The sequence below is a fragment of the Ziziphus jujuba genome, chromosome 1, assembly GCF_031755915.1.
Source record: "Ziziphus jujuba cultivar Dongzao chromosome 1, ASM3175591v1".
NCBI classification, from domain to species: Eukaryota; Viridiplantae; Streptophyta; class Magnoliopsida; order Rosales; family Rhamnaceae; genus Ziziphus; species Ziziphus jujuba.
In genome coordinates this window covers 8,839,955-8,861,821 of record NC_083379.1, presented here as the reverse complement: position 1 = coordinate 8,861,821, position 21,867 = coordinate 8,839,955, and the positions used below count along the sequence as shown (strand labels likewise).

Genomic DNA, 21,867 nt, shown 5'->3' with positions numbered 1-21,867 from the left:
ATAGGGGTGCTCAACCATTGAAACTACCCAGTTCATTACACCACAGTAATTGCTAAGTTCAATATTAATTACATTAAATGTCTTGGCCAGAAGATAAGCATCAGCAAACCTACATGTGAGATCCCACATCGGTTGGAAAGGAGAACGAAGCATGCCTTATAAGAGGGTGTGGATACCTTTCCTTTGAGAGACCTTTTAAAACCATGCGGGCTGGGCCCAAATCGGACAATATCTCATGCAGTTGGACTGGGCTACTACAGTTGGTATCAGAGCCAGACCCGGATTGGTGTGCCAGCAAGGACGCTGGGCCCCAAGGGGGTGGATTGTGAGATCCCACATTGGTTGGAAAGGGGAACGAAGCATGCCTTATAAGAGGGTGTGGATACCTTTCCCTTGAGAGGACCTTTAAAACCGTGCGGGCTGGGCCCAAAGCGGACAATATCTCATGCGGGTGGACTGAGCTGTTACATACATGCAAAATAACAATTTAAATATTCAAATTAAAATATGCTACATAAATAATAATTGTCACCGATGATGATAAATAACAGGATTCATTTTTTATTTTACCATCCAATAGTTAACCGTGAAAGAATGAAATCAATTTAAAGCAAAATCTAAGGTAATTAAGGAATAATAATTTTGTATCTACCACATTTAGTGGAAACCAAGATTTAACTTTTGGCCAATCCGTGATCTCCACACAAATTTCTCCCTATTTCCAAATATATCATGATTCCTTTCCTTTGATATCCTTGGCATCAAGGCCTAACAAAATCTCATATGATACGATAACACGATACGAACCCATACGATGATTTACGGATTTGGGTTGATGATATCGTGTTGGGTCTATATCAATATCATCCAATAAGACCCAATAAATTAATGGGTTTTAATAGGTGAAACACAATAAACCCATTAGTCCCATTGAAGAGGAGTATTTTGGCGATTACACAAGTTTTATAATATTAAAATTACTTAATTGTTAAATATGTACTAATTTATTCTTTTTTAATTTAATTTTTAGAAAATCTAAAAGCAAACAAGAACCTTTGTAATTTTAAAAAAAAAATATTATTTTATTATTCAAAACTAAATGAAAGGGGAATTTGGCCCTATACCCTTATTTTAAACACCTTAATGAAAAATACCCCTGCCCTTTAAAACTTTTTTCATCTACCCATCTTTTTTTCATTATTCCAACTTTATCCTTACTCTGTAAACCACATGCAATTTCTTTCTCTCACTGATCAATATCTCACCTACCACATTCCACATCCAGACAGAGCTTTTACAGCTTTAGCAGCTCACCTCTTCTTCTTTGCTGCTTGTCTTCTGCTGATGTTCTTCCCCAACGTCCGTCTACAACCCCATTGCTTCCAATCAGCTCCCTCTGGCTGTAATCAGTGATATTTACCTTCTAGACTTCGTGGATCCGTCTGGGTTTGTTCAGGAAATCTCTTCCAAGGTCAGCAGAGTGGTGGTTTTTTATCACTACAAGATCGCAATAGATTGCAGTGAGAGTTCTTGTTCAGTTGGTGAGAATGTGGAGAGGGTTATTGACATCTGGAGGAGTGGAGCTACTGTTGTTTTTGATTATTTCAAGGAAAGAGCTGGTAGTGGTCTAAAAGATTTGAATTTTGTTCGATGAGGGTTTGATCTTTGAATCCATCTTCGTTCAAGCGGGTAATTTGTTTTTATCGGTTTATTGAATTTTTATTTTATTTTTTAAAGCTGTAAAGCTATAAAATTCTCTCTTTATTTGGGTGTATAAGGCTTTTGCATTTGCTTTTTTTGAATTTGGAGGATGTTATTAGTCAGGGATTAACCGACTTATCCTAGAAGCAGGAATGATTCTCTCGGCCAATCATATGAGATTGCTCTTGTGGCTGGAGCATTTGGAGATTGCCTGGTATAGTCAATATATCCTTCTCTCTCTCCAAACATGGGTCATTTTTATATATGTTCTTGTACTTATTTGCTCCAGCGTATAGAGGTATCCTGTTAGGTAGAAGTGAATTGATGACTGAATTCTTAGTGTACAGTCATGTCAAGTTTATAGATTTGTTTATGTTAGATTTGTCCTTCTATACGTAGGCTATGAAAGATGATTCTGTATTAGAGTTGAGGAGTGAACTTGGACATATATTAGCCAACAAAAGCTGTAATCTAAAGTTGAGGTGTTGAGGTATGCAGCTATCTACCTACAAATATGATTGTCAATATATTTGTAGCATATTTTTCTTTTCTTTTTTAACATTCATTGATTAGATATTTTTTTTTTATGTTATTAGTTGACTTCAATTTATCCATAGAAAATAAGTAGGCTTGGAGTGTACGTTAGTTTCAATCTAGTCAAAAGTTGTTATTTTGCTAGCTGCACTAATAATTGTTGACATGTTGTGGGCCTGAGGCAACTTAAGAACTTAAATGACATAGATGATTACAATAGCTTCACATTCCATTGGAGAGATTTCTTTTCTTGAAGAATTTCTGTTCTTTTCTCCTTTGAATGCATTGATTATTGGCTCGCCACATTTAAGCATTTACATGCCAGTTTTCTCGTAATTATAATTCCTATGGAAAAGCAATGTTGAGGACCAAAACTGGTAAGTATGGCATTAATTGCTTAGGATATTCTTTCTAAAGTTATAATGTGGTAGATTGTTCTTTTCTCCAGTAATATATAATCATACAACAGAGAAATCATACCTTAGTTCTCTCTGATAAATTGGATAAGCCCCTTTTTCAGAGTAAATAACAGTTAGTCACTGGGCATTGGAAATCACTTCAACTCTATGATGATGTGGTTCAGATAATACACCTAATCTTTTCCTTGGTTAAGGATTGAATGCCAATACTTCTGTAGATTTGTGTTCCTACTTTCTTTTGATTATCTTTGAAGTGTCACAACTAAAAATGCCTCTAGTAACTAAAAATGCCTCTAGTGTCACAACTAAAGGACTATAGGGGGTCGCAGAATAATATAAGAATAGCTGCCAACCAAAGAAGTCTTTATGAACAAGCCACTAAAGAAGTGAATTTAATAGCTCTTATGAAAGCTCCAGGCTTGCTACCTTGTTAATGATTTACAAGTTGATATTTCTATAACTATATCAAAATGGTTTGTATAAGTCCTTATATTATTATTGGTTTTTGGGGATCATTTAAATCTTGTTAAAATGTTTAAGAAGCAACTAGTAATGTTTTTACATAGAAATCTTTTCCTAGGCTCAGCAGACAGAACTGTGAAATTCTGGGATTTGGAAACCTTCGAACTGATTGGATATACAAGCCTCGGAGTCACCGCATTCGACGTCTACTTGGTGAGTGAGTAGGTCTGCAGCCGAAGAGAGCTTGGGAGAGAGAAGAGAAAGAGAGAGAGAGAGTAGGTCTACAGTTGGTGTTCTTTCTTATATTTTTTATCATTAAAGAATGTTTCACTCAACATGTTCTATGGTGCAATACATTGTTAAAAAATAATTGTAAATTTGGATGATTTGTGAAAGAAAAATTTAAACGCAATTTTGATGATAATTAAAAATATCCTCACCTTAAAAGCATATATGGTCCGGTATTCCGTTGTTCCCTATATTGTTTATGTTCTTTATCTCTCATCTAGTGGAAACTAGTCGAGCTCCATTTGATCTCCCAAAAGCGGAATCTGAATCTGAATCAGTTGTAGGCTATAATGTGAATGCAATTTTTCGTAAGTCTTTCTTATGCTTACAAGAGGAGAGGTGAGAGATGCTTTTTCATAGAGGAAAGGAAAATAGAGGTGGTATTACTTTGGTAAAATAGTATTGTGTTTTAAGTATTTCGTATGTTATTTACCGTTATAAAGATGGCATTATCATGATAATACGATATTAATGTGTGTATGGAATTATGGTGGGAATAATAATTTATTCTTCGCACAAATACACATTATAAAAGTAGGTATATTGAATTGTAATGATTTGAAATGAAAAATAAAAGAAAAGGCAACAACATGGTTATCACATTTTACCAATTTTTTAGCCCCCACAAGTCCCCTAATGTGTGTTAAATGCAACAACATGCAAAATATACATTTTTCAATAATCCTAAGGAGAAAAAACCCCAAAAGTTCTGAAAAAGTTTTCAAATTGGCACGAAAATTTGATTACCATAGGGCCTTCGGTAATTACCGATGAAACCTACGGTAATCAATTTGTCCTTGTTTGAAACACTACTATAGGTTTCATCGGTAATTACCGAAACCCTATGGTAATCACATTTTACCAATTTTTTGGCCCCCAAAAATCCTCTAATGTGTATTAAATGCAAGAACATGCAAAATATACATTCATCAATGATCCTAAACAGTAAAATCCCCATAAAGTTCAAAAAAAGTTCTAAAATTGCCAAAAAAATTTGATTACCATAGGGCTTTTGGTAATTACCGATGCAACCATCGGTAATCAAATTGCCCTTGCTGGAAAAATTACTAAAGGTTTCATCGGTAATTACCGAAGGCCTTTCAGTAATTATAGTTGACAAATTTTTTGACTCCCACAAGTCCCCTAATGTGTGTTTCGTGCAACAACATACAAATATACATTCATCAATGATCCTAAACATCGAAATCCCCATAAAGTTCAGAAAAAGTTCAAAAATTGCCAAAAAAAAAATTATTACCATAAGGCCATTGGTAATTACTGATGAAATCATCGGTAATCAAATTGCCCTTGCTGGAAAAATTACCAAAGGTTTAATCAGTAATTACTTAAGGCCCTTTGGTAATTACAGTTGACAAATTTTTTGACTTCCATAAGTCCCCTAATGTGTGGTTCGTGCAACAACATGAAAAATATACATTCATCAATGATCCTAAATAGAAAAATCCTCGTAAAGTTTGAAAAAAGTTCTAAAATTGCCAAAAAAAATTTGATTACTGTAGGGCCTTCAGTAATTATCGATGAAACCATTGGTAATCAAATTGCCCTTGCTAGAAAAATTACCGAAGATTTCATTGGTAATTACCAAAGGCCCTTCGGTAATTACAGTTGACAAATTTTTTGACTCCCACAAGTCCCTTAATGTGTGTTTTGTGTAACAACATGCAAAATATACATTCATCGATGATCCTAAACAGCAAAATCCCCATAAAGTTCAAAAAAAGTTCTAAAATTACCCAAAAAAAATTGATTACCATAGGGCATTTGGTAATTACCGGTGAAACCATCGGTAATTAAATTGCCCTTGCTGGAAAAATTACCAAAGGTTTCATCGGTAATTATTGAAGGCCTTTCGATAATTACAGTTGATAAATTTTTTGACTCCCACAAGTCCCCTAATGTGTGTTTCGTGCAACATATGAAGAGAAATAAAGGGTTTTCCACTTTTAAATGAACTTTGACATGGATATGTTAATTCATACTTTATCAACCACTTTTAAATGTTCTTTCTAAAAAGTGATATAGTTGAAAATATTGGGGTACCATTCCTCAAAACAGTTTTATGTTTGTTATGGACCAAATAATGATAATTTTGATAGATTTTCTAGTTAGCATAGCATGGGTCTGATAAAAAATCCTTTGAAAAGTGAAGCTAATTTAATTATACATTACATGTCAGGGCTTTGTTTTAATTAGCAACTGAAATTTGAATTATGTAATACACTAGAGGAATATGTTTTTCTTACAAAATTTGTCATGATAGAGATATTCTTTTCTGTTATATCTGCAGCATTTTAGAGGCTTCGATAATGTATGTTTCTACCAAGAACATGCTAAATATAACTTTATTAATGATTCTGGCAAAAGAATCCACACAAGATTTGGAAAAAGTGAGAAAATTACAAAGTGGATTACCGAGGGTAATTTTTCCAGAAACTACAAATTGATTACCGTAGGTTTCATCGGTAATTACCGAAGGCCCTACGGTAATCAAAATTTTGTGCCAATTTCAAAACTTTTTCAGAACTTTTAAGGTTTTTTCTCCTTGGGATCATTGAAGAAAGTATTTTTGCATGTTGTTGCATTTAACACACATTAGGAGACTTGTGGGGGCAAAAAAATTGATAAAATATGATTACCGTAGGAATTTCGGTAATTACCGATGAAACCTAAAATAATTTTTCAAGCAAGGACAAATTGATTACCGTAGATTTCATTGGTAATTACCGAAAGCCCTATGATAATCAAATTTTTATGCCAATTTGAGAACTTTTTCATAACTTCGTCTTAGTCTCACCCACTTTGAATCCCTCATATGTTTGACTCATGCAACCTTGCCTCAATCCTCCGTCACCATGCAATTTTCCAAAGACTCATATACTAATGTAACATGCAAGGTCAGGAAACTATCAAATGACATATTTAACAACCAAAGAATTAAAGAGTGGGCCATTAAATGACATATATACCAGGGAAAAAAAAATCAAAGAGTTGTGCAAATTTATGGTTCAAATTATGAATATATTAAATACTCTAAATTATGCAGGATTGTAGAGTTTCATTAATGATCTTTAACTTTTAATATCTGGTTGACATTGAAAATGAAAAGATCGATCGTGTTTTGATACTTGATTCCCTTAAAAATGGTGATCTATGGAAGGAAGGACCTAAGTAACCGTATGATCATTTTTATAAACTAAAAATACCAGAACAAGCATGACAATTATGAGGAATGCATAAAAAGTTGATTCCAAGTATCTAGAAGTCCAGCAATACACCAATGGTTACAGTCCATGTGCCTAAAGCCATTATAAAAGCCAGGATGTGCATCTTTTATAAGTTGTGATAAAGTTGTTATGTCCAGCAGATGAACATGTTTTCTCATTCCAGTTAATACATCTTTCACCACATATAATGCCTTGGGCAATCCACCTTGATAACTAATCCACTTAGGATTTTTGTCTCATTTTCATAGTTTGTCACCCCTAGCTCATTCCAATCCTTTGCCACTAAATATGAAAAGGAAAAAAAAGAAAGAAAAAAAAAAGCATCAGAGAAATTCATGCAATTAATTTTTGGTTTTCCAAAAAAAAAAAAAAATTGGTGATGGGAAAGAAGTAAACTTAACGGTAGTGGGTAAGAGAAATTCCTTGGAAGATGACTTTGGTTTTACTATGATTCATAGTAGAATCCACCCACTTAGCTCATGTTGTCAAACCAACCATACAATTCATGTCTTTGAGAGTTTGGTTACCATATTGAGAATTTAAATGCTCTCTTTCTAGTCCTCAAGAACTAAAGTGAAGGTAGTTCATAGGGATGCAGATTGGACAAAACAGGAAAATAAAAGTAGCAGAGAAAAGAAGTTAATCACATGTTTATAGCAACTTCATTAAAAACTCTATGAGCAACAGAGCATTTAAATTCTTTTTTAATCATGTGCTTATAGCAATTTCATTAAAAACTCTATGAGCAACAGAGCATTCAAATTCTTTTCCTCTTTTGTTTTCTTTTACCTAGTATCACCTCTAACTAGACCCCATTTGTACCCAACAATGACTGATTCCTTAAAGCCAATATTAAATCCCTCTTGTGCTATAGCTTCTTCTCTTGCTATGAGACCATCATGATATCCACTCAAGTAATACACCAATTGTTACACGAAATTCACAGAAAGGGTGTGGGGGCAGCGATTATTACTTCGAGACAAAATAAATAAATAAATAAATAGCCCACAACTTCCATATGTTAAGGAGGGACACTACATCAACATCGTAATCAAGTGCACAAGGATAACGATATGCACCTGACCTAAGGCATTTTCAAGCACATTTTTGGAATTGTAACCAATAGTATGGGTTTCTCAATCTGTAAATATCAGTTTATCATGGAAGTCTTGAGGGCCATTAGCGTATAATACAAAACCACAAGCAAACTAATACCACATCTCCGCAACCAACCTCAAATTCATAAAATAGGAATAAGTATAAGACAGTTCACCTATCCTATCCCCAACTGCATATTTGTAATCAACTTGAAAATTAATAATGTTCCACCAGCCAAGCCTAAGAAATTCCAACGTTGGCTGAAAACTAAACAGAAAGAAATTAAGGCAAACTAAACAACATAGATAGTATACCTCATGGTCCATATAGCAAGTATAACATCTTTTTTAAATATTAACTAATTGTAAACAAAAAAAGAAGAAGTTAGCTTATATAATTCACCATAGAACATATAACTAAAAGGATACCATAAGAATCACTTTGGTCACATCGGGCACATGGCATAAGATCACTTTCTATTTGATGCTGCAAACTTTCCAAGTGAAGCTCCTCTGCAAAACTACCACTCACCTTCATAACCATAAACAAGAAACCAACATAAAGTTAAAATGAAGTTATGTAATTAAATTATGATATCTAGCAGGATGGTGAGTGTTATATAAACAAGAAAACAAATGATTCAACATTTGAAGCATAGTTTAACCATAATTGCTTTCTACTTATTCTTCAATTTTGTTTTTTTAGGTTTTCTTATCTTTCAATTTCCTTTAATATTCTATTGCAATCAGAAAATTCAACAAACACTTGTGAAGTGTTTCTGACCTTAAAGCAATATAGAAACCCTAAAGCATACTCATAATATTTAATCATACCACTAAATTGTATAACCTACTACTACTACTACTTGATTTCGACTAGTTTCCTCCATTGCAATCATCGTCTTCACCTTTCACCAATCAAGCAAAAACCCAAGCTACAAAAAAAAAAAAAAAAAAAAAAAAAAAAACAATCAAAATACACAGATCCTTACCTCAAATGCAATTTTTCCTTAGTCTTTCATATGTTTGCGAGAGAAGAGGTAAGAGATGCAGGGAGATGGAGCATAGATGTTTTTTTTCTTAATGAGATTGTGTGTGGGTTTTCTGGGGAATGAAGAAAAATAGAAAAGCCGAGTGCAGAAAAAGACTGTGGGTTTCTCGGATTGAAGGAATGAAGAAAGGAAAGTATAGTAATTTTTTACTTTCATTGGGGATAAAATGGGAAGCAGAGGGCAGATAAAAAAAAACTAAAAAATGAGGGGTATATTTCATTAGAGGCCTTGAAGGAAGGACATTGGGCCAAATTCCCCTAAATGAAATTTAAATTTTCAAATTTATATTTATTATTAATGGGTTAACGGGTTGGGTGATGGGTTACACGAAAATTTATCGAATGGGTTCGGGTTTATCTATTTTTACACGAAAGCTTAACGGGTAGTGTTTGGGTTAACTTAATTCCACATGAACATGATACAACACGACACGAACATGATTTAACATGACATGTTACCAGGCCTATTGGCATCACGTTCTGGCCATCAATATAACTTTTCTTTCTTTAACCATCCAAGAGTTAACCTCGCAAGAATGAAATCAATTTAGAGCAAAATCTAAGGTAATTAAAGAATAATAATTTTGTGTCTACCACATTTAATGGAAACCAAGATTTCACTTTTGGCCAATCAGTAATCTCCACACAAATTTCTCCCTTTTCCAAATATTTCACAATTCCTTTCCTTTCATATCTTTGGCATCACATGCTGCCCATCAATGGATCAACCCTACCATCTTCTAACATAAATATATTCTAATAAATCTCAATTAAGGTTCTCTTTGTGTGGCTACTTTGGAATATCTTCAACGTAGAAGATTTTCTCTTCTAGTAAAAAAATTGAGGATGGCTCATCCTGCCACGATAACCCCATCTTTTTGCAGCAGAATTGGTAACAAATTTGTAATACATCAATATGAGAATGGAGAAGATAGAGAAAAGCTTGGGCAATTTTCTAAGAGTCTCGGTTAGCTTGGAGGTTAATCATTGCAACAAATTGAAGGATTTCCCATGCTCTGTCAAGTCACCAGAGGTTTGGAGTAAAAATCAAGTTTCAGCAATTGATTCACCCAGGGGGGGGGGGGGGGGCGCTGGGGGTGGAAATCACATTGTCAAGGAAGGTCAATGATTATGTGAGTTGGAAATTATTATATTTGCTTTCTCTACATTGACGTTGTCATTGTAAATATATGTTCGGTGTGCAGTATAGCAATGCTTCTTTGGTGTACTTGTAAGTTCTCTAGGCCTTTTTCTGTAAGGGATGATGTATTTGTGTACCATTAAATGAAACTTAAGTCCAGTTTACAAAATTTTTAGTGCACCAACCTTTGGCAGGCCAACCTTTTAAGAGGAAGTAAGTTCATAGTTTGAGAGGCATGTCCTGTACTCTGCATCAAAAGGTGTATATCGAGCCGCTGTACTTTCTGTCTATTTCCTTTAAAATATGTTGTAATGTGAATGTGTTTGGCCATGAAGTGAGCAGCCAAAACTACTCAAAAGGAGCATGAATGAGATATATTTCACATTACGAAATTCTCAAAATGGTTCCAATATCTGGAAACAGAAATCGTTATATAGATATACAAATGAAAACTACTTACCAACAAAGGAAAGGAAAAACGATATGGGGAAAATGTTGCAGAAAATTGATGTGTAAAAAAATTTCCCTTCTCTCATTTTCTCTAGTGAGTTGTTTCATGGTGCCTATACAATGATCTGAACTTTTCCTATATCAGGAACTGATAGACTTCATCGTCCCATAGAACAATCAAACTGTTGTTCTTGTTATGACTAATACTACAATATGCAAGGATTTGCCAATTATTTGACTGGTCCCGAATACATAAGCTCCTACAGAAGCAAAACTCAGTTATTAATGACACACATATAGTATAGTGCCTACAAATTTCCTAATCTATTAAGATTAATGAAATTGGTGAGCAAAAGATTAGGGGATGGATTAGTAATTAATCACCAAGCGTAGGCATCAAAAGGGAAAGTGCAGCAATTCCAGCAATTTTAAGTGGGATACCAATCTTGATCATATCTTTGATTTCAATATGGCCATTGAAAACCCAACAACATTTGAAGGTGATCCTATTGGGAGCAAGAATGCAAACTGTGCACCAATTGCTCTAGGAACTAAAAGCAAAAGTGGGTGGACATGCATACTGTGTGCAATCTGAACCAGCAGAGGAATCACAAGGGTTGTAGTGGCATTGTTTGACATGAACTCAGTGATAGTCTCACTTATAAGACAGATAGCAGGGGCAATGGCTAAATGTGGAGCTTCCTCCAAGAAATCCAAGGCTTTCGACAATATATCTGTCAGGCCGCTAGTTCAAACACCGTCAGCTATGGCAAAGCTAGCACCTAATAGCAATATGATGTTCCAAGGTAGTTTCTTGCATTTTTTCCAATCTATCAACTTTGCTTCTTGTTTGGAATTATGAACAACAAGGATGCCATCATCACCTATTCTCAAATTTTAGAGTTAGAAAAAAAAATAAATAAATAATCAATTTGAATTCAATAAGGAATTATATATGTGTGGATGGCATTTGGGATTTTCTTGAAAGCAGAGAAACATAAACTGATAGTTCCATCACCAGCTCGCACATTGAAGAGTTCGGCCCAACCTGGAATATCACCTGTTATGCTTCTTGTCATCCATAGAACTAGTAGCACCTGCACAAATTCTGTCATGTTATATGGAAGTAAAAAACAGCCAAGAGAGGCAGTGTTAATAAAACATTAATGAGTATTTTGGAAACGCACCGAAAACACTGCCAATACAATCTTATCTGCAAATGTTATTGGACCTACTCATGTTGATACAGAAAATTATTACAATTTGCCCAAATTATTTATTTATTTATTTATTTATTTTTGTCCAATTTAATTTGAAAAGCATACGATAAAAAATGAAAATGCATGGTGTAGATTCAAGGCCTTGATGAAATTGGGTGGAGCAGTGAACATAAAAAGCAATGCGAAAGCCTCATAAATAATGTTTTTTGCAGAGGACAAGCATAACATCTTATTGGTCCACTATTTAATTCCAACTTAATAATTAATCTATAGATCAATCAATATCACCCTTTTTTTCAATTTCTTATCATAACTATTAAAAGAAATTTATGACTTATTGATCTTTACAAGTGGACCAATAAGAATGTTACAAGCAAAATATATTTATTTAAATATATATTGTTAAATAAAAAAATATTTATGGATTTAGCATAAACGGTTACTCATTTACAGGGCCTATTTATGTCATTAATAGGACTGACTTATTTTATTATTTTGTAGTAGGATCCTTGGTTACACACTCTTTGTAATACTCTAGTTGGCCTATTGGACTGGAGAACCAATTCTCTTTATAAGCCCAATTGACTTACCCATATTTTATTATTATTATTTTAGTGTGTGTTAAAATTAATGGATAAGTCTGACTTGCAGAGACTATAAAATATCTAAGGCAAGCAAACAGATACATACTGCATTTTGTGATTAGGGTTTTCAAAAATCATTGAGAGTGGTTTAAGAGTTGTGTGTCCATAGGCGCTATTGTATGTTGTTTTCTATTTTGCAGGATTAAAGATTCAATTTATCAATGACTGCCTTTGGAGGTTAGTATTTTATGTTTTATTGGAATTTATTATGAATATTTAGATCTGTAAATTCTAACAATTGGTATCAGAGCATGGTTAATATGCATAATGAATTCTTTTGAAATTTTTTGTTATACTGACTGTTTTAATACTGCGTATATTAAATTGTGTTTCAGCCATTGAATATTGATTGTGTAAATTGATTACATGATGTTTATATTTTTAATATTTCCCCTTTTCTTGATAGATCTGAGATTACACGTTGTGTTTGTGATGTCTGCCAAACAATATATATGTATATATATTCATGCCCAATTATTATGTGTAAATAAAAAAAAAATTTGTTTCTTGACAAATCTTGATCTAGGTATTATGGTATTATGTTTTCTGAGTTGAATGGAATAATTTTGGAGCTGTAATTATGTATTGAAACATCTAATTTTTCCTAATAATAATAAAAAAAAATATTTTGAGAAACCCATGGACGAATAATATTCTTACTTGGGTGTTTAATTTTCTAGGTCTTTGGACCAAAATGATTTGGGGAAAAAGTTTCCCAAGAAGAGGCGAATAAAATGGCACCGATTTTGCCCAACATTTTTTGGAATTTTTTGTGATTCCATGGATGTTTATTTGGAGTTTTTTGCCGAATATAACTCTTGATTTGGGTGTTTATTTTAAGCTTCTTTTTCGCCAAATTGATCCCTTAGAATTATTGCCCACATCGAAAGGAGTAAATTGGTACCAGTTTCACAGAAAACAGTGGCCGGAATGGTGTGTCTCCAGCCGAGTTGGGAAGTGGGTCGGACGACCCGTTAACTAGAAAACCGGGTCGACCTACAACCTGGCTGAGGGAAGAAGACAATGATGTCAGCACCCCTTTTGCTGACGTCAGTAGCTGAGACAAAAGTTTTTTTTTTCTTATTTATATTTATTATTTATTTGTGATTATTTGTTTGTTTATTTCTTTATTTATTTATCCATTGTTCAATATTATTAAAAAAAAATTGTTATTTATTTATTTATTTATTCCATTTCAATTTTCTTGAATTCAATTAAAGATCTATGTTTGGAGAATTGGATTGTGTTAGCTTTCCCTAAAGAAGCTTTGTGCCTAGTTGGTATAGTAATGTAGAATTTTAGATGCTCACTTGTCGTGAAACTTATTTTGTCTGCATTATATGTATCAATATACTATATGTTGACATAGTGGATGTGATGTTTTATATTTACCTATTTCATGAAATTGCCAATATGTTATATTTCTCCCACTTATTGACCAAGGTCTATATAACTAGGCTACCCTAATGGTGGTTTTAGTTGCTTTGTATGACGCCTGGAATGGTAGTGGAAGTTAATTAAATGCCATGAATCACAGGTTCTGAGTTATCCTGTCGGTAATTCAATTTAATGCATTTTTATTTTGGTTATTTGGTTGACTGTCCCTGGCCCGCAAAAGGGTATCTTTAATGCTAAAAAGATCCTAGCAATATTGATTTTATGTTTTGTGTTGAGAGGCTAGAAAATAGTTATTGTTTTATATATGTTAAATGCTTTGTCGTGTTTACTATTTTCACAGTTAGTAGCATCCCGAATACTCTGCCAATGATTGCCATGATAAAGTTATATAGGACAAATTATCAGAAGTGGAAAAAGACCTTGATTATGAATTTGACCTTTATGAAATTGGATTTGGCTTTGAAGGTAGATCCACCAGAGTTACCAATTGATGAGAGTAGTGCAGCAGTTAGGAAACTTTATGAGGATAGGAAGCACTCTAATAAGTGCTGCATGATGATGATGGAGAACTATATGGATAAAGCTATATATGCTACTATTCCTAAGGTTGACACTGCGAAGAAACTTCTTGAAGAGATAGGAAAGAAGTTTATTAAGTTTGATATGAATGAGAAGTATCATTATTTGAATTTTTTAAATAATACTAAGTATGATGGCGCTTATCAGATAGGAGAAAGGAAACAATACTTCAATGGAATGTGTGGCTATTTTAACAAAGTTGGACACAAGAAGATAGGTTGTTGGAGTTTAAAGGGAAAGCGAGAGAAGAAAGATAATATTTTAATGATTGAGACCAATATTATTGATGTGCTTATGAATTTTTGGTGGTTAGATACTGGAGCAACAATTCATGTTACTAATTCATTGCAAGGGATGATAAGGCAAAGGAGGCCAACCAATCTTGAGTAGCATGTTTATATGGGAGATAGCTCAAGAGTGAAGGTGAATATCATAGGAATAATCAAGTTGAAGCTTGCCACTGGATATGTTTTAGAATTATAAGAAGGTTCATATGTACCTTCAATAAGAAGAACTTATTATCTATTTCTCTTTTGAATAGTCAAGGTTTTAGTTTTTTGTTTGGTAATAACAAAGTTGAGATGTATAAGAATAATAAAGTTGTGAGTTCTGAAACTTTATATGGTAATTTATATAGACTTAATTTATTTAGTAATGGTCTTAATTCTTCTGTTAATTTTGTTGTTGCCCCTATTGTTGATTCTAAACATCCAAGAGTTAATAATAATTCCTTAATGTTGTGGCATAAGCGTTTGGGACATATTTCTAGGCACAAAATGGAAAGGTTAATGAATGATAGAATGCTTCCTAATTTTGATTTCTCCGATCTGTCGACTTGTGTTGAATTTGTGAAAGGGAAATTAACTTCTAAGGTTAGAAAGGATAACATAGTGAGGTGTGGTGATGTTTTGGAGTTAATCCATACTAATATATGTGGACCATTCATACTAACTGCTTTGGATGGTTATAGGTATTTTATTACCTTCATTGATGATTTCTCTCATTATGGACATGTTGAGCTTATCCATGAAAAGTCAGATTCTTTAGTTGCTTTTATGGAGTTTAAGGTAAAGATGGAGCTTCAAAAGAATAAGAAGATAAAGACTGTGAGGTCTGATAGAGGTGGTAAGTTTTATGGCAAATATGATGAGACTGGATAGAACCCAGGGCCATTCGTAAATTATTTACGTGAGTGTGGCATTGATGTGCAATATACAATGCCTGGTATGCCTCAGCAGAATGACATAGCTGAGAGGATGAATCGCACTTTGTTGGATATGGTGTCATTTATGTTGACAAATTCTAGTTTGCCAGATTACTTGTGGGGAGAGGCTTCAAGGACAGCTGCTTATATTTTAAATCAAGTACCAAGTAAATCCGTTCCTAAGACTCCTTTTGAGTTGTGGTCAGGAAAAAAGACTAATTTGCATAATTTTTAAGTATGGGGTTGCAAAGCTGAAGTAAGGATTTATAATCCCTAAATTAAGAAGTTGGATCCTAAAGCTATCAGTGGATATTTTGTTAGTTATTGTATTGGATCTAGGGGTTCAAAATTCGTTTGTCCATCTCACACCACCAGAATTGTAGAGTTAGACAGGGCTATTTATTTTGAAGATGATTTTGGATTTGATGATAGTAATGGTCCAAAGGAGCCTCAATTTAGAGAAGAAAATGTATTCATTCCCAATGTTGTTGTTCCTGATAGAGATGTTATTAATCTAGTAGTTGATGAACCAATAATTGATTAAGATGAATCTATTATTGAAGGGCAGGATATTCCAGCTATTGTAGATGCTTATGTGCCTTTGAGAAGGTCACAAAGGACTAGGAGGTCAACTATTCCTGATGATTATGAGGTTTACTTGTAGGAACATGATTTTGACATAAGTGATGATTCAGATCTAGTCACTTATGAGGAGGCTATAAGCAGTTCGCACTCAAATTTTTGGTTGGACGCAATGGAAGATGAAATGAAATCCATGGCATCAAATGATGTTTAGGATTTGGTTAAGTTACCAATGGGTAGCAAGCCTATAAGATGCAAATGGGTCTTTAAGACTAAAAGAGACTTTAATGGTCAAGTGAAGAGGTATAAGGCTAGACTCGTTGCCAAAGGGTTTAGCCAGAAAGAAGAAATTGATTATATAGAGACATTCTCTCCTGTATCCACAAAGGATTCTTTTAGAATCATTATGGAAATTATGGCGCATTATGACCTGGAGTTACACCAAATGGATGTCAGAACTACTTTTTCTGAATGGTGATTTATATGAGGATGTATATATGGTTCAACTCTAGTTGGCTTTTAGTAAACAGGGAATGATAATTTGGTTTGTAAGCTTAAGAATTCAATTTCTGGTCTTAAGCAAGCCTCGAGGCAATGGTATCTCAAGTTTGATAAGGCTACACTAAAAGTCATTTTAAGGAGAATATGGTTGATAGATGCATATATATGAAAGTCAGTGGGAGCAGTTTTATATTTCTGGTATTGTATGTTGATGACATACTTTTGGCTACCAATGACACTGACCTATTGGTTGAGACAAAACAGATGTTGTGCAACCATTTTGATATGAAAGATCTTGGTGACGCTTTTTTTTGTTTTGGGGATCAAGATTGTTTGAAATAGAATTAATTATGTGTTGCAATTGTCTCAGAGAGCCTATATTGATAGAATACTTAAGAGGTTTGATATGCACAATTGTTCTCCTAAAAGTGTACCGATCACAAAGGGTGAAAGGTTTTCTAAGGATCAATGTCCCAAAAATGATAGAGAGAGGATGGCGATGAGAAATATTCATTATTCTTCAGCAGTGGGTAGTTTGATGTATGCTCAAGTTTGTATATGGCCTGATATAGCTTTTGCTGTGGGTGTGCTTGGTAGATTTATGAGTAATCCTGGTCCTATTCATTACCAAGAAGTTAAGAAGGTGTTTAGGTATCTACAGGATACTAAAGATCGTATGTTGATATATCGACGTACCAACTCTCTTGATGTAGTTAGTTATAGTGATGCAGATTATAAAGGCTGTGTGGATGATAAGAAATCTACCACTGGATATATATTTATCATGGCAGGAGGTGCTGTGTCTTGGCGGAGTGCCAAGCAGTCAGTGACAGCATCCTCGACTATGGAGGCAGAGTATGTGGTGTGTTATAAGGCTACTCATCATGCAGTTTGGCTTCAGAATTTTATTCATGATGTAGGAGTAGCTAACTCCTTGAAAAGGCTATTATAATGTATTATGACAATACTGCAGCGGTGTCTTTCTCCAATAATTTAAAAGGTACTCCTGGTGCGAGGTACATTGATGTAAAGTATTTTGTGGTAAAAGAGAAAGTTGAAAAGGGCCTCATTACTGTTGTTCACATGCCTACTTATAGCATGGTGGCAGATCTACTGACCAAGGCCTTACCAATAGGCATATTCGAGGAGCATGTGTTCCGTATGGGATTGTTAGGAAATTGAGACTGCTATGGGTCAGTGGGAGTTTATTATGTATTCTGCAGTAATATCCATGTTGAGTATTATTTATTTCATTGAGTATTTTGATATATTGATATATGTGGATCATTATTTATTTATGAGATGTTTTATTACACATATTATTGCTCCTTATATTTACAGGCCTGTTGAGACTTTTAGTCTATGTATATGTGTATATTGATCCACCGGTACCATGGTGAGTCCCTACTACCTAGTTTAGGTACATTGTTATATCTTATCGATACACAATGTGCTCGATAAAATGGTATTGTGTGTGTTAGGTGATTACACGTGGTTAGGTAAATCTCTACTACCTAGACTGAGTTTATGGAATGCAAAGTGCTCAGTTGAAATGGTATCATATTGTTGTGCCCTGTCAACATGCTATATATTTAGATGAAATGGTATTATGGTTCTGGAGGTTCTGTAGTAAGTGAGTTTGGATTATATATGATGATGATTATGCAATCCAAGTGGGAGAATGTTAAATAAATAAATATTTGTAGACTTAGCATAATCATTTACTCACTTATAGGGCCTATTTATGTCATTAATGGGACTGATTTATTTTATTATTTTGTAGTAAGGTCCTTGGTAACACATTCTCTGTAATACTCCAGTTGGCCCATTAGACTGGAGAACCAACTCTCTTTATAAGCTCATTTGACTTACCCATATTTTATTATTATTATTATATTATTAATTTATTATTATTTTTGTGTGTGTTAAAATTGATGGTAAGTCTGACTTGCAGAGACTATAAAAGGTCTATGGCAAGCAAACAGATACATACTGTATTGTGTCCATAGGTACTACTTTACGTTGTTTTCTATTTTACAGGATTAAAAATTCAATTTATCAATGGCTGCGTTTGGAGATTAGTGTTTTATGTTTTTATTGGAATTTATTATGCATATTTAGATCCGTAAATTCCAACATATATTTCTTGTAAACCAAAATAAAAAAAAAATGCCTAAACATTTATGGACAACCAAACATCCCGAATAAATTAATGAAGAAAATGAAAACATGACATAAAATGCCCATATTATTTGAACTGTCATGGATTGTCTGGAGCTCTTTCCTCAAATGGGCTTTGTCAAGATAAGCAGACAGAACTTGGCCAGAACCTCTTGGACAATGCAAACAACAAAGTATATTACCCACAAAGCAATGAAAATTAATAGGGTCAATGGGAAACCAAGGCAATCTTAATCCAAGCTCAGGCATTTATGAAGCGGACAATGTTCTCACTGATTGCATTCTTAGATATGAATACAAGAAAGGTGGGTCATGTTTGAGCTCATCCCTCCACAATCCCTTCTTTTTGCACCAGACTGGCAACAAATTTGAGACGAATGGAGCCGATAGAAAAGAGCTCGCGCAGTCTTCTAAGAGCCTTAGATAGCTTAGAGGTTAGTCATTTCCACAAATTGAAGGATTTCCCTTGCTCTATCAAGTCTCCAAGGGATTGGAGAAAAAAATCAAGATTCCAGAATTGATTTACAGGGGACCAAAAAAAATTCACAACGTCAAGGAAGGCCATTGATTGTGTGAGTTGGGAGATTATTATATCTACTTTCTATACATTGACGCTGCCATTGTAAATATATGTTCGGTATGCAATAGAGTTATGCTTCTTAGGTGTACTTTTAAGTTCTCTTGGCCTTTTTCTATAAAGGATGATGTATTTGTGCACCATTAACTAAAATTTAAGTCTAGTTTGTGTAATTTTAGAGAACCAACCTTTGGAAGGCCAACCTTTTAAAAAGAAGTAAGTTTATGGTTGAAAGGCATGTCCTCTACTCTGCTTCAAAAGGTATATATTGGGCAGCTATACTTTCTGTAGTTTCTTTTAAAATATGGTGTAATGTGAATGTGCTTAGGTATGAAATGAGCAGCCAAAATTACTCGGAAGAAGCATGAATGAGTCGAAGCCTAAATATATTTCATATTATGAAATTTCAGACTAAAAACGGTTCCAATCTTTGAAAACAGAAATCGTTATACAGCTATACAAAAGAAAACTACTTACTAACAATGGAAAGAGAAAACGATATTGGGAAAATGTTGCAGACAATTAATGTGTAAAAAGTTTCCCTTCTCTCATTTTCTCTAGTGACTTCTTTCATGGTGCCTATACAATGATCTGAGCATTTCCTATACCAGGAACTGATAAACTTCATCATCCTAGAGAATGAAAATATGGCTTTTTTTAGATGAAGTTTTCATTGTCTTATTAGGAAAGTTGTGTTCATGAAACACAACATTAGGTGTAACATAAAATTTTTTTGTGGATAAACATTGAAAAACATATAGGCTCACTACTATACCCAAGAAAAATGCACAATTCAGAATGAAAAGAGAATTTTTGAGAGTTGTACGACCTGAGAAAAGGATAACACTCACAGCCAAAAACCTTTAATTTGGAAAAATCAAATTCTTTATTAAAAAGCATTTGATATGGAGATTTTTGATTTAAAATTTTAGTTGGGAGTCTATTAATTAAGAAGGTGGCAGTAGCACATGCATACCACCAATATGACAAAGGTATGTGACTGTGAGCAAGAAGTGATAATGTAGTCTCAGTTATATGGCGGTGTTTCTGTTCAACTCTTCCATTTTGGTTATGCGTATATGGGCATGGATGTTGAAAAACAATACCAAAATTGGACTTTAACCATTAATTTAATTGAAAAAATATTTTTGAAACCTCTGACTTTAATTGCATTGGATAAACCCATGAATAACGTGAAAAATCATCCACAAAAAACACATAATACCTATACCCTTTATCAAACAAAACTTGTGCTGGACCCCACACACCAGAGTGAATAAGATCAAGAGGTGCTTTTGATCTAGTTAGAGATGGGGGTGCATGTAATCGATGCATTTTTCCAAGTTGGCAGGAAGAGCAAAAATTATTTATATTATTTTGGAAAAATCAAAATGAATATCCTTACATTGAGAAACAAGAGTTCTGATAACTGATAAATTTGGGTGATCTAGGCGATAATGCTAGGTGTTATCTTTAGATAAATGAGCAGAAAATAATTTAGGCCTAGGATTATTTAAGGAACTTGAAAATTGACATGATAAACTATTTGGAAAATGGATTAGATAGAGACCCCCTCTAGGTGTTCCTTGTAGAAGCACCCTCTTCGTAACCTGATCCTTCACAAAAACATTTTCAAAATTAAATTCAACTATTGCATGATTATCAAATGTCAATTTGGCAATACTTAAACAGATTTTTTTTATGTGTGGAACATGCAAAATATCCTTCAAAATTAACTTTTTTTTATGTGGTAATTGAACAAAGGACAATCCAATATGAGAAATTGGCAAACCTTGACCATTCCCAATAATTAACTTCTCTGTTCCACCATACTCATATTTTTTATGAATATTGGAATGATCTGAAGTAACGTGATTAGTAGCTCCACTGTCAAGTAGCCACCCTAGACTGGCAACTATATTTGAGGAGGAATAATATGCTGCAGACTTAGAATTATTAGTAGGCTGAAAATTTTTATCAAACCTGTACCAACATTGATTTGTAGAATGTCCAGGAACAATGCAGATTTGACAAATAATACGTGAACCATGTCCACCTCTTCCTCCACTTCAACCTCTGCCACTACCATGACCACGTGTTCCTCTATGCCTTTCTTGATCAAACTATTCGGGTTTATTTGCATTGTGGCTTTCTTTTTGCTTGCCTTTGTCAACTATATGAGTTGTTGGTGTAATTTCAGTTGCAGTTTGCTGAAGTCGAATCTCTTGTCTAAGAAGCAAGGATTGAATTTCCTCAATTGTAAGAGGGTCCCACTGTGAGTTAATGTTTGCTATGATGGGATCATACTCTATTGGTAATCCTTGCAACAAATGTAGAATAAAATCATCATTTGTAACATGATAACCAGCTAGTGTAAGGTTGTCTGCTGTCTCCTTCATTTTTGAAAAATAAGCACTCATTGTGAGTGACCCTTTTTTAGTTGATTGCATTTGCAATCTAAGTTGCATCATTCTTGCTCTAGAATGAGTCCTAAAAAGTTTTTCCAAAGAATTCCATAATTGGAAAGTGGTCTCATGTTTGACAATTTGTGTAAGCACCTCTCATGAGATGGAGGACATCATCCAGACAAGCA

General features: G+C 34.0%; 1 long non-coding RNA gene and 1 pseudogene across 3 annotated transcripts; one reads left to right on the top strand and one right to left on the bottom strand.

Annotated features, from left to right (window-relative positions):
* LOC107435399 (tonoplast dicarboxylate transporter-like) overlaps positions 1-21,363 on the bottom strand; it is a 92,528-nt pseudogene extending 71,165 nt beyond the window's left edge.
* On the top strand, positions 1,109-3,566 carry LOC132804422 (uncharacterized). Of its 3 annotated transcripts, XR_009639559.1 has the most exons (4): positions 1,109-1,689; positions 1,821-1,915; positions 2,101-2,191; positions 3,235-3,566. It is a non-coding gene; the product is annotated as an uncharacterized LOC132804422 (long non-coding RNA). The 3 variants fall into 3 exon arrangements; XR_009639558.1 differs by lacking the exon at positions 2,101-2,191; XR_009639557.1 differs by lacking the exon at positions 1,109-1,689 and having other exon boundaries at positions 1,728-1,915.
* Positions 21,364-21,867: the final 504 nt, after the last annotated feature.